The 13,795-nt window shown below is 53.0% G+C and overlaps 1 pseudogene; it reads left to right on the top strand.

The window, feature by feature from the left end:
- Positions 1 to 11,401: 11,401 nt before the first annotated feature.
- Positions 11,402 to 12,753, top strand: LOC125547043 (annotated as a pseudogene).
- Positions 12,754 to 13,795: the final 1,042 nt, after the last annotated feature.

Consider the following 13,795-nt stretch of genomic DNA (forward strand, 5'->3'; position numbering starts at 1 on the left):
CACCGAGAGAGATCTAAGGTACTTCCGATAAATATCTGAAACATCCTGAAACCATTCCGGTGTTCAAATACTATCATCCAATATATCAATCTTTATCTCTCGACTATTTTGAGACTCCTTGTCATGTCCGTGATCTCATCCGGGACTCCGAACAATCTTCGGTCACCAAAACACATAACTCATAATACAAATCGTCATCGAACGTTAAGCGTGCGGACCCTACGGGTTCGAGACTATGTAGACATGACCCAGACACATCTCCAGTCAATAACCAATAGCGGAACCTAGATGCTCATATTGGTTCCTACATATTCTACGAAGATCTTTATCGGTCAAACCGCAATGACAACATACGTTATTCCCTTTGTCATCGGTATGTTACTTGCCCGAGATTCGATCGTCGGTCTCATCATACCTGGTTCAATCTCGTTACCGGCAAGTCTCTTTACTCATTCCGTAGTGCATCATCCCGTAACTAACTCATTAGTCACATTGCTTGCAAGGCTTATAGTGATGTGCATTACCGAGAGGGCCCAGAGATACCTCTCCGATACTCGGAGTGACAAATCCTAATCTCGATCTATGCCAACCCAACAAACACCTTCGGTGACACCTGTAAAGCATCTTTGTAATCACCCAGTTATGTTGTGACGTTTGATAGCACACAAGGTGTTCCTCCGGTATTCGGAAGTTGCATAATCTCATAGTCAGAGGAATATGTATAAGTCATGAGAAAGCAATAGCAATAAAACTTAACGATCATTATGCTAAGCTAACGGATGGGTCTTGTCCATCACATCATTCTCCTAATGATGTGATCCCGTTCATCAAATGACAACACATGTCTATGGTCAGGAAACTTAACTATCTTTGATTAACGAGCTAGTTAAGTAGAGGCATACTAGGACACTATGTTTTGTCTATGTATTCACACATGTATCAAGTTTCCTGTTAATACAATTCTAGCATGAATAATAAACATTTATCATGATATAAAGAAATATAAATAACAACTTTATTATTGCCTCTAGGGCATATTTCCTTCAGGGTGAGGCGGCGTCGGACGCGTCTAGGCGAGCGGGCGGGGCGGCGGACGGGCCTGGGGCGGCGGTGGACTGGCCCGGGGCAGTGGCGGACGGGCCCGGGGTGGGGTTGGGGTCGCCGGGATCGAGCTCCCACGAGCTGGCCTGGTCATACTTTGCGCTCCTATCTGTACCGGCCCGAGTGGCATTTGTAATTAACACGGCAAATAGGGGTAACCTATGAACACCAAACGTTTTCTTTTGAGGGGCTCTGCAGAATTGCCATAATCATGGGTTTAGGGCAATTCTCAGATACACCGCTGATTCTGACAATTCTCAGATGATTTCTGGGGAAGAAACGAGTTCTTTTGTCAGTCTGATTCTCCGGGCAGTAATTTTTCAGAATTGTGCCAACAGAACTGGGCCTTAGAGGGGTCACATAACTCATGCATAAAGGAAAATCTGGTGAAAACTTAGGGAAGGATGAAGGCTGCCTCCTTTGGTTTAGAGGAATTTCATAGGAATTCTAGAGGATAGGATTTTTATAAGATTTTTTCCTTTAGAGCCCTTTGGTTCATAGGAATGGATTCCTATTCCTACATAGGATTGGTTCCTATCCTCCACATTTCATAGGAAAATAATAAAGAGCCTAAGACTCAATGGAAAAATTCGTTTGGTGTCAACCAAATGACATCTTGTTTCCTATTCCTACTTGAGGGAGTCCTGGATTAGGGGGTGTTCGGGTAGCCGGACTATACCTTCAGTCGGACTCCTGGAATATGAAGATACAAGATTGAAGACTTCGTCCTGTGTCCGGATGGGACTTTCCTTGGCGTGGAAGGCAAGCTTGGCGATGCGGATATTCAAGATCTCCTACCATTGTAACCGACTCTATGTAACCCTAACCCTATCCGGTGTCTATATAAACCGGAGGGTTGTAGTCCGTAGGCAATCAACTCCATATACAATAATCATACCATAGGCTAGCTTCTAGGGTTTAGCCTCCTTGATCTCGTGGTAGATCTACTCTTGTACTACCCATATCATCAATATTAATCAAGCAGGACGTAGGGTTTTACCTCCATCAAGAGGGCCCAAACCTGGGTAAAACATCGTGTTCCCTGCCTCCTGTTACCATCCGGCCTAGACGCACAGTTCGGGACCCCCTACCCGAGATCCGCCGGTTTTGACACCGACATTGGTGCTTTCATTGAGAGTTCCTCTGTGTCGTCGCCTTTAGGCCCGATGGATCCTTTGATCATCAACAACGATGCGGTCCAAGGTGAGACTTTTCTCCCCGGACAGGTCTTCGTCTTCGGCGGCTTCGCTCGGCCACCTGGAGCAGATCGAAAGCTACGCCCCTGGCCATCAAGTCAGGTTTGGAAGCTTAAACTACATGGCTGACATCCGCGGAGACTTGATCTTCGACGGGATCGAGCCACGGCCAAGCGCGCCGCACTATCTCGAGGGGTATGATCTAGCTCTGCCCCCGGACAGTGTCCTGGAGGCCGCACACGCATCGGTTCCGACCCCTAACTCGGAGCCTATTGCGCCAATCGAGGATGAGCGGTTGGACGTCACCTCGGGGGCTGCGATCCCGAAAGCGATCGAGCCGAACGCTAGCCCCGCACTCTGCACGACCCGTGACTCCGAGGATCCGGACTCCTCCCCGGACTCCGAACCCCCCGCGCCCCTGCCAATCGAATCCGATTGGGCGCCGATAATGGAGTTCACCGCCGCAGACATCTTTCAGCATTCGCCTTTTTGCGACATCCTGAATTCTCTTAAGTATCTCTCTTTATCAGGAGAGCCCTGGCCGGACTACGGTCAACGAGGGTGGGATACGGACGATGAGGAAACTCAAAGCCCACCCGCCACCCACTTTGTAGCCACTGTCGACGATCTAACCGACATGCTTGACTTCAGCTCCGAAGACATCGACGGCATGGACGATGATGTAGGAGACGAACAGGAACCAGCACCTGTAGGGCGCTGGAAGGCCACCTCGTCATATGACATATATATGGTGGATACTCCAAAAGATGGAGATGGCGATGGAACAGTGGGGGATGACGCCCCCAAGAAACAGCCAAAGCGCCGGCGTCAGCGGCGCCGCTCTAAATCCCGCCAAAGCAAAAAACGGTGATTCTGGCACGGGAGATAATACTACCCCGGATAGCGCCGGAGAACACCCACCTTAGCAAGATTCGGCACAGGAAGATGGAGAAGCCAGCCCTCATGAGAGAGCGGCAGACCGATAGGTCGAGGATGATAACTATACGCCTCCCTCCGAAGACGAGGCAAGCCTCGATGACGACGAATTCGTCATACCATCAGACCCCGCCGAACAAGAGCGTTTTAAACGCAGGCTTTTAGCCACGGCAAGCAGCCTCAAGAAAAAGCAGCAACAGCTTAGAGCTGCCCAAGATTTGCTAGCTGACAGATGGACTGAAGTCCTTGCGGCCGAAGAGTATGAACTCGAACGCCCCTTCAAGAGTTACCCGAAGCGCAGGCCGCTACCCCAATCAGAGGAGGAAGCACCTACATCACCAGCGCATGACATGGCAGACCGGCCACCTCGCGGCCGCGACAGAGAGGCCTCTCGGCCCTCCACCCAAGCCATGCCCCGACGCCGCTCAACTAAGGCACGGGAAAATGCGCCCGACCTGCGAGACATACTGGAGGATAAGGCAAGACAAACAAGATCGATCTACGGATCGCGCAGGCGCCCTACGGCATGTGACAATGATCTTCACTCCGGATACAACAAATCCGGTCGGGCCGAACACAACAGACATAGCTCTTCCGAGCTGCATCGTGATATAGCCCAGTACAGAGGCGCCGCACACCCGCTATGCTTCATGAATGAAGTAATGGATCATAAAATCCCAGAGGGTTTCAAACCCGTAAACATCGAATCATACGATGGCACAACAGATCCGGCGGTATGGATCGAGGATTATCTCCTTCACGTCCACATGGCACGCGGCGATGATCTACACGCCATCAAATACCTTCCGCTCAAACTTAAAGGACCGGCCCGGCATTGGCTTAACAGCTTGCCAGCAGACTCAATCGGTTCTTGGGAGGACCTGGAAGCCGCATTCCTCGACAACTTCCAGGGCACTTACGTGCGACCACCGGATGCCGACGACTTAAGCCACATAATTCAGCAGCCAGAGGAATCGGCCAGACAATTCTGGACACGGTTCCTAACAAAGAAAAACCAGATAGTCGACTGTCCGGACGCAGAGGCCCTAGCAGCCTTCAAGCATAACATCCGCGACGAGTGTCTTGCCCGGCACCTGGGACAGGAAAAGCCGAAATCCATGGCAAGTTCTCACGACACTCATGACCCGCTTTTGCGCGGGAGAAGACAGCTGGCTAGCTCGCAGTAACAACTTATCAAAGAACCCTGGTAATTCGGATACAAGGACAAAAGTGGAAGGACACGTCGGAATAAGCAAAAACGCCGCGTTAGCAGCGACAGCAATGAAGACACGGCAGTCAATGCCGGATTCAAAGGCTATAAATCCGGTCAGCGGAAAAAGCCATTCAAAAAGAATACTCAGGGCCCGTCCAGTTTGGACCGAATACTCGATCGCTTGTGCCAGATACATGGCACCCCCAAAAGGCCAGCCAATCACACTAACAGGGATTGTTGGGTGTTCAAGCAGGCAGGCAAGTTAAGGGCCGAAAACAGAGACAAGGGGCTGCACAGCGACGACGAGGAGCCCAAGCCGCCGAACATCAATGGACAGAAGGGCTTTCCCCCACAAGTGCGGACGGTGAACATGATATACGCAACCCACATTCCCAAGCGGGAGCGGAAGCGTGCGCTACGGGACGTATATGCGATGGAGCCAGTCGCCCCAAAGTTCAACCCATGGTCCTCCTGCCCGATCACCTTTGATCGAAGGGACCATCCCACTAGCATCCGTCATGGCGGCTTCGCCGCATTGGTTCTCGACCCAATCATCGACGGATTTCATCTCACAAGAGTCCTCATGGACGGCGGCAGTAGCCTGAACCTACTTTATCAGGATACAGTGCGGAAAATGGGCATAGATCCCTCAAGGATTAAGCCCGCAAGAACGACCTTTAAAGGCGTTATACCAGGTGTAGAAGCCAACTGTACAGGCTCAGTAACAGTTGACGTGGTCTTCGGATCCCCGGACAATTTCCGAAGCGAAGAGTTAATCTTCGATATAGTCCCGTTTCGCAGTGGCTATCACGCCCTGCTCGGACGAACCACATTCGCAAAGTTCAATGCGGTGCCGCACTACGCATATCTCAAGCTCAAGATGCCAGGCCTTCGAGGAGTAATTACGGTCAACGGAAACACCGAACGCTCCCTCCGTACGGAGGAGCATACGGCGGCTCTCGCAGCGGAGGTACAAAGTAGCCTTCTCAGGCAATTCTCCAGTCCGGCCATTAAAAAGCCAGACACTGCCAAGCGCGCCCGGAGTAACCCACAGCAGGACCGCCTGGCACACTCTGAGCAAGCGTAGCAATGCGGCCCCAACCCCAGCTTTCGCGACATAGCGAAACCAGTACCTCGCGTACATAACTACGCCCTTGAAATACCATGGGCACAGGGGAAGGGGCACAATAACGGCACGCCCAAAATATGGCTTAAAACGTACTAGGGGTTGCCGGATTCTTTTTTTAATTTTTTTCTTACTTTCAGGACTCCATACTTCGGACGACCTGTTCGGCAATTCGACTGCCGCACAAACGATGCAAGATCCAGGGAGGCAGACAAGCCATGCCGCATTATGGAACTCCCAGGTGGTCTCTGTTACGAGTGGTATACCTGTTTTAAATACAATTCCGCGGCCTGCCCCTGGTCAGGACATACTGAATAGTCCAATATCTTTTGCTTACCGCACTATTTGTATCGTTCGGCTTTGATAAATAGCCTCTCTATAAACAATGCTTAGCTTCTTGTCTATTTTTTGCATTGTCTTCTTTTCACATTTATGTTTATTAAATGACATGATTGCACCCGTACACCATGGTACGGCAAACACGCCAGGGGCTTCAGTACCCCTCATAATGGTGTGAGAAGTCCGTACACTTTCACAAGTGCGGCACCCCGAACTTATAGAACTATATGCATCGGCTCCGAATCAATGATTTGGGTCAATAGTTGGGTTTGCCCGGCTCCTATGTTTTGGTGCCTTACGTTCCAATCTATCGGCTAAGGTAGCACTAGGAGAACCACTGCGATTGTGCCCCGGTTCAGCTGGGTTAAGCACCTCAGTGGAGAAAGCTAAAACTGACTATCATGATGTGGCGAGAGACCGGTCGCTGTTCGAGAGGTTTTTCGAGTCCCTAAAGGCTTATGCCGCTTCGAGCGAGGAGCTGGCTTTGTCCGGCCAAGGCGTGGATAGCGCCCCTTACTCAGTCTTCCGAACTAGGGGCTTCGCCGAAATTTAAAATTATAGAGTTCTATGGCTAAGTGAGAGTGCTCAAGCATTATAGTCCGATTGCCTGGTTCGTTGTGCTGAGCGCCTCCCTTGAAGGACCCAACTATGGGAAAAAGAGCGCTCAGGTTTATCCCGAACACCCCAGCACTAGTGGCACGGGGGCAGAAGCCGACGACTGGCCATCTCTCAATTTTTGATAAACGGCCGCACACAAAGTAATATTTTAAATTCAATAAGCATTGCTTAGCGCATATGAACAAGTTTTCAGCGCACAGGATAAACACGAGCGAGTTCATTCAAATATCACATCCTTGGTACATTCATCCGCCACAAGGCGGGCACCTGCAAGAACATCCTTGTAGTAGTTCTCGGGCTTGCGATGCTCCTTCCCCGACGGCGGCCCGTCCTTCACAAGCTTCTCACCGTCCAGCTTACCTCAGTGCACCTTTGCACAGGTAAGGGCCCGACGGGCACCTTCGATGAAGACGGAGCGCTTGATGACCTGAAGCCTCGGACAGGCCTCCACCAGCCGCCGCACCAGCCCGAAATAGCTCCCAGGCAGGGCCTCTCCGGGCCACAGCCGAACTATGAAGCCCTTCATGGCCTGCTCGGCCGCCTTGTTGAGCTCGACCAGCTGTTTCAGCTGGTCGCTCAAGGGCACAGGGTGTCCGGCCTCAGAATACTGAGACCTGAACACCTTCTCCGTCGAGCTGCCCTCTTCAGCTCGATAGAATGCGGCGGCATCGGATACGCTGCGGGGAAGATCTATGAATGCCCCTGGAGAGCTCCGGATTCGGGTAAGTAACAGGTAGTTCACTTTTATATTTCTGCTTTGCATAAAGAATGCCTTACCCGCTGCTATCTTCCTCATCTCCTCCAACTCTTGGAGGGCCTTTTGGGCTTCGGCCTTGGCAGCCTCTAGGGCCGTTGCAAGCTCGGATGCTTGCGCCTTTGACTTCAGCTCTAAACTCTCATGTTTTTTCATGAGAGCCTGAAGCTCTTGCTGCACCTCGCCGACCTGAGCCCCAAGTCTGTCTCGCTCGGTGCGCTCCGCGGCCGTTTTTTCTTTTCGGCCTCAGACAATGCCTGCTTAAGGGTCGCCACCTCAGTCGTGGCCCCTAAAATAAGCAGTACAATCCTGTTATTTTTTTTTTGCAATCACGCCTTTTTATAGGCACTTTTTCTGTAAGGTATTTCTTACCTTCTTCCTCCTCAAGCCGTCGCTTGGCAAGGCCGAGCTCTTGCTCGGTCCGCCCGAGGTCCTGCTTCAGGACACCCACCTCCGCAGTCAGTGCGGCGGTGGATAGCAGCGAAGCCTGCATACGCATATTGACTCTTTTTTGTTAGACTCCTGCGATATTTAATAGATCCTCTATTCGGCTTTTCTTTCCGAACGCCAAACAGAGCATCAGGGGCTATTGTCTATGCGGTAATATTTTTACATATTTTTACTTACCTCGAAGCCTGTTAGAAGGCTAGCGTAAGCTTCAGTCAGTCCGCTCTTGGCGGACTGAACCTTCTGGATCACCGTACTCATAATAGTATGGTGCCCCTCGTCGATGGAGGCATCGTCAAGCACCTCCAGCAGATTGTCCGTCACCTCCGGTTGGACGGAGGACGCCGGCTCAGAAGGCTTGCTCCTCTTGGAAGGAGTTCGCCTACCGCGGTCCGGAACTGTGGAATATCGGCGCGGTGTTCGGCACAAAGCCGGACTTGAGAGCCCTGGGGAGCCTTATCCCCTTCACTCCCTGGAGTCCGGGAGGTTGCCTTGCGGCTCCTCCGGGACCACCTCCTCCTGCCCCGGAGCTTGTCGCGACGCCACTTCGGCGTCGTCTGCAGTGCGGGGGGAGACAGCGGGCGGAACTGAGTTCACGTCCGATGAGTCCAGGGAGCCGCCCGACGATTCGTCGAATTCGGCCCGGGGCGGACTGCATAATTACATTCGACATTAGGGAAAGCTGTGCAACAAAGGAACATCATGAGTTACTCTGATATCCGAACTTACGATTTCGCCGGACGCTTGGCCCTGTTTGGCCACTCCTCTTTGCCCTCTTCGGCGTTGGGGGCGTAGTCCGGCGGAGGGGTCTTCCTTTTCCTAGACCCCTCGGCCTCCCCCGTTGGGGCGGCCTTCCTCTTCTCTCCTCCCTCCGCTGGGGGGAGAGTTTTCTTCTTCCTCCTCCTCGTTTTCGCGGGAGGAGGGCGTCTCGGACTCGTCAGATGACGAGTCCGACACCACCACGTTGCGGGCACTCTTTCGAGTCCCCGTGGTCTTCTTCTTCTTGGCCTTCTTCTCCGGCACCACATAAGGCGCCGGAACCAGCAGCTTCGCTAGTAGAGCTGGGGCTGGGTCTTCGGGCAGCGGAGCCGGACAGTTAATCGGTCCGGATATCGCCCGCCAAGCCTGTCAAAGGTAAGGGAGTTTAGATCCCGCATAGAGTCAAACTATGAAAAAAGCTTAACATCCTGTAAAAGGTGTAGATGGCATACCTCGCTAGCGTGACGCTGCGAGCTGTATCCGCGGTCCTCGGAAGCGGATGCGGGAGCCTCGGCGCCCTTGAATAGCATCTTCCAGGCGTCTTCGTACGTCGTGTCGAAGAGCCTGCTGAGGGTTTGATGCTGCGCCGGGTCGAACTCCCACAGATTAAAATCCCGTTGTTGGCACGGGAGGATCCGGCGGACGAGCATAACCTGGATTACGTTAACAAGCCGGACTGGCTTGTTCACCAGGGACTGGATGCATGTTTGCAATCCGGTCACCTCTTTTTCATCACCCCACGACAGGCCCATCTCTTTCCAGGACATAAGCCGCGTGGGGGGTCCGGATCGGAACTCGGGGGCTGCAGTCCATTCCGGATCGCGCGGCTCGGTGATATAAAACCACCCGGATTGCCATCCCTTTAGGGTCTCCACGAAAGAGCCCTCGAACCATAGGACGTTGGCCATCTTGCCCGCCATGGCGCCTCCGCACTCCGCCTGGCTGTCGCGCACCACCTTGGGCTTGACGTTGAAGGTCTTGAGCCAGGGGCCGAAATGGGGGCGGACGCGGAGAAAAGCCTCGCACACGACGATAAACGCTGAGATGTTGAGGATGAAGTTTGGAGCCAGATCGTGGAAATCCAGGCCGTAGTAGAACATGAGCCCCCGGACAAATGGGTGGAGTGAAAAACCCAGTCCGCAGAGGAAGTGGGGGAGAAATACTACCCTCTCATGGGGCCTTGGGGTGGGGAGAAGCTGCCCCTCTTCGGGAAGCCGGTGCGCGATGTCCTTGGACAGGTATCCGGCCTTCCTTAGCTTCTTGATTTTGCCCTCCGTGACGGAGGAGACCATCCACTTGCCTCCCGCTCCGGACATTGCTGGAGAAGGTTGAGGTGGGAAGTGCGGGCTTGGACGCTGGAGCTCGGGTGCGCAGGAGATGGATAGGCAAAGGAGGAAGAAGGCGAAGATAAAAAGGTGGATCCTTGTCCCCTTATATGGGTGGATGTAGTTGTGCGTCCCCGCCTGCCTAGTAAAACTCGTTTGCCTCCCAAGCGTCGTGATAAGTGGCGCGGTTGGGTTACCCACGTTCGTATTGATGAGAATCCCGTAAAAGGGGGGTACACGATCTCTGCTTCGACAAGACGTGCCAAGGAAACCGCCTCGCAAAACACGCTGAGGTGGAAAAGTGAAAACGATTCGAGTGAAGGACTTGGCTGTAGTGTGATGACGCACTGCGGAATACGTCAGCAGATTTGATTTGTGTTAATATTATTCTCTCTATGGCAATATGTGGAAGCTTATTTTGCAGAGCCGGACACTACTCTTGGTGTTTACAATCTTCTATGAAGGACTTGGAGGAGGAACCTGCCTTGAAATGCCGAAGACAATTTGCGCGCCGGACTCGTCGTCATTGAAGCCTGGTTCAGGGGCTACTGAGGGAGTCCTGGATTAGTGGGTGTTCGGGTAGCCGGACTATACCTCCTTCAGCCGGACTCCTGGAATATGAATGATATAAGATTGAAGACTTCGTCCGTGTCCGGATGGGACTTTCCTTGGCGTGGAAGGCAAGGCTTGGCGATGCGGATATTCAAGATTCCTATCATTGGAACCGACTCTATGTAACCCTACCCTATCCGGTGTCTATATAAACCGGAGGGTGTAGTCCGTAGGCAATCAACTCCATATACAACAATCATTACCATAGGGCTAGCTTCTTTAGGGTTTAGCCTCCCTTAATCTCGTGGTAGATCTACTCTTGTACTACTCATATCATCAATATTAATCAAGCAGGACAGGGTTTTACCTCCATCAAGAGGGCCCCGAACCTGGGTAAAACATCGTGTTTCCCGCCTCCTGTTACCTATCCGGCCTAGACGCACAGTTCGGGACCCCCTATCCGAGATCCGCGGTTTTGACACCGACACTACTCGTAGGATTTGAGATACATATCATCTCATTTCCTACAAGATTTCTATTCTTATGATAATCCTATTCTATGAACCAAAAGAGGCCTTATACTAAAAAAGAGGTCAGAAAGAAAATTTACTATTGGAGACATGGTCTATTTATAGATCCAACCATGTAGGCATACTTATCTCATTATACTACCGTAACCTTTTTCCAACCTAAATGTCTAAAATCAGACAACATGCGATTACTCGCATCAAAATCGTGAACATTCTATCATCGCTCCGCTCCAAATTTCCGAGGTGGTTTTGACTCGTGCAGGTGGGTCTATCGCACAGTTTCAGCACATCTGTGGCTTTGCCGAAGACATTTTGCCGCGAGGACGTGACCAGCCTCGTGGCGGCCGCAACTGTTGGCGTGGCCAGCCAACCAACCAACACGTGCTGTTCGAGTGCCTCGGTTCAGATGGACAACTGCGTCTGTACACTGTACTCCTCAACCTGGGGGCGGACCCGTCCAAAAAAAAGCTCAACCCGGGGGCGGACCACGGTCTGTAGCAGCTCCCCGAAACACCCACAGAATCAGCCAGCCCGCTCCCGGCACAAAACCACTGCACGCACCCACTGGTTTTCCGCCTCCGGCAGTCCGGCGGTACCGCCCCGACGCCGCAGTTTATATACGGAGCCCCGACACCGCAGCCGTGGCAGTCCGACGACGCAACAACACCACCCCACCGCGCCGCCACTACTCACCCATCGGTCGGGAGCTAGCCACAATGCAGGCCCAGGGCCTCCTCCGCGTCCCCGGCCACCCGGCGGCGGCGCGGCCCCTCCCGCGCCGGCAATGCCGCGTGTCGGCCGTGGCGGCGGCGGCGCCGTCGGTGCAGCGCGGCGTGACGCACTCGATGCCGCCGGAGAAGGCGGAGGTGTTCCAGTCGCTGCGGGGCTGGGCGGCGGGGTCGCTGCTGCCGCTGCTCCGGCCCGTGGAGGACATCTGGCAGCCGGCGGACTTCCTGCCGGACTCGTCGTCCGAGATGTTCGAGCACGAGGTGCGCGAGCTGCGGGCCCGCGCCGCGGCGCTGCCCGACGACTACTTCGTGGTGCTGGTGGGGGACATGGTCACCGAGGAGGCGCTCCCCACGTACCAGACCATGATCACCACCCTCGACGGCGTCCGCGACGAGACCGGCGCCAGCGCCTGCCCCTGGGCCGTCTGGACCCGCGCCTGGACCGCCGAGGAGAACCGCCACGGCGACGTCCTCAACAAGTACATGTACCTCTCCGGCCGCGTCGACATGCGCATGGTCGAGAAGACCGTCCAGTACCTCATCGGCTCCGGCATGGTACGCAGAGTCAGAGCTTCTTGAACGAATCTGTTGAACGAGGAGTACAATCTCATCTGACATGCTGAGCAATTGCAGGACCCGAGGACGGAGAACAACCCGTACCTGGGCTTTGTGTACACGAGCTTCCAGGAGCGCGCCACGGCCGTCTCCCACGGCAACACCGCGCGGCTCGCCAGGGCGCACGGCGACGACGTGCTGGCGCGCACTTGCGGCACCATCGCCGCCGACGAGAAGCGCCACGAGACGGCCTACAGCCGCATCGTGGAGCAGCTGCTGCGGCTGCGACCCGGACGGCGCCATGCTCGCCATCGCGGACATGATGCGCAAGCGGATCACCATGCCCGCGCACCTCATGCACGACGGCAGCGACATGAGCCTGTTCGAGCATTTCGCGTCCGTGGCCCAGCGCCTCGGCGTGTACACCGCGCAGGACTACACCGACATCGTCGAGTTCCTCGTCAAGCGGTGGAAGCTGGAGGCGCTGGAGGGCGGGCTCTCCGGCGAAGGCCGGAGGGCCCGGGACTTCGTCTGCGGGCTCGCGCCGAGGATGCGATGCGCGGCGCGGAAGTAGGAGCCGCCGCACAGTGGCCTAAGAGGACGAGCCAGGAGGTCAGGTCAGTCATGATCTTGATGGGAGAGTATTGTGGTTCGTCTACAGTTGTTGGTTCTGACTTCGTCTGTTACGTACACTGTAAGATTAGTGAGGTATGATCCATTGTCACGGTGCGCTTACTTTAGTTCTTTTGTTTTTCTCTGCTAATTGCCAAAGATGGATTAGGTCAGTTAGCTTTTGATGCTTGAAACTGTGGGCGAATTGTTGTATTCTATAGAATCTTTACACAGTACTTAGGGAAGATGTTGCACTTTGAACGATGTGGAATGAGACAGTCACTGTTGATTTTTTCATGTGAATGTTGCATTATCTCTAATTGCAAAAAGAAGAAAAAATAGCCAACATACGATTGTATTTACTCGTGAAAGTGGTTGAAACTGGAAGATGTATTAGATCTCCTCGCGTATGGCTGATAAGCTCCTCGTAAGATATATTGTGCACGTATAACAGATATTCTAGTAGGCCCAGTCGATTCTACAGTTTCGACTTGTAAAGCTTTCCGGTCTGAATACTGTTCTAGAAATCTAGTTTTTTGTGTACTTTTTCGAATCAAACGTTTTGTTTGCAACAGGTTATATCCACATTAATTTAGTTCTTGAACAAGAACCACAATTGACTGTGGTCAGCAATAAGCGTTCAAACCTACACCAGTTGCGAACTTAAAATTTTTGTAGTAGCTGCTTAGCCATAACGAGGCAACGATGCTTCATTACTTCAATTACCACCAGTTCTTGACGAACTTATCGAATGTAATTCTGCTACTTAGTCTTTGATTATTCGCTATTGCAACTCATGTCGCTAGCTTATCTGCACACGTCCTCTGGTTCAGAGAAATGTCACGTAACTCGCTATACTCGCATCACGGCGGTTCTTCTCACTCCTCGGATTGCCATGCTTCTCGGAGCACACGTCTTGTTCTTCTGGCCTCCACGTTTCTCGGCAGCGGTGCGGCCAGAATTCATTTGACGAGACAATCTGAGGTTACATCGCGTCATTAGCT

The sequence above is a fragment of the Triticum urartu genome, chromosome 3 (genome assembly GCF_003073215.2).
Source record: "Triticum urartu cultivar G1812 chromosome 3, Tu2.1, whole genome shotgun sequence".
NCBI lineage: Eukaryota > Viridiplantae > Streptophyta > Magnoliopsida > Poales > Poaceae > Triticum > Triticum urartu.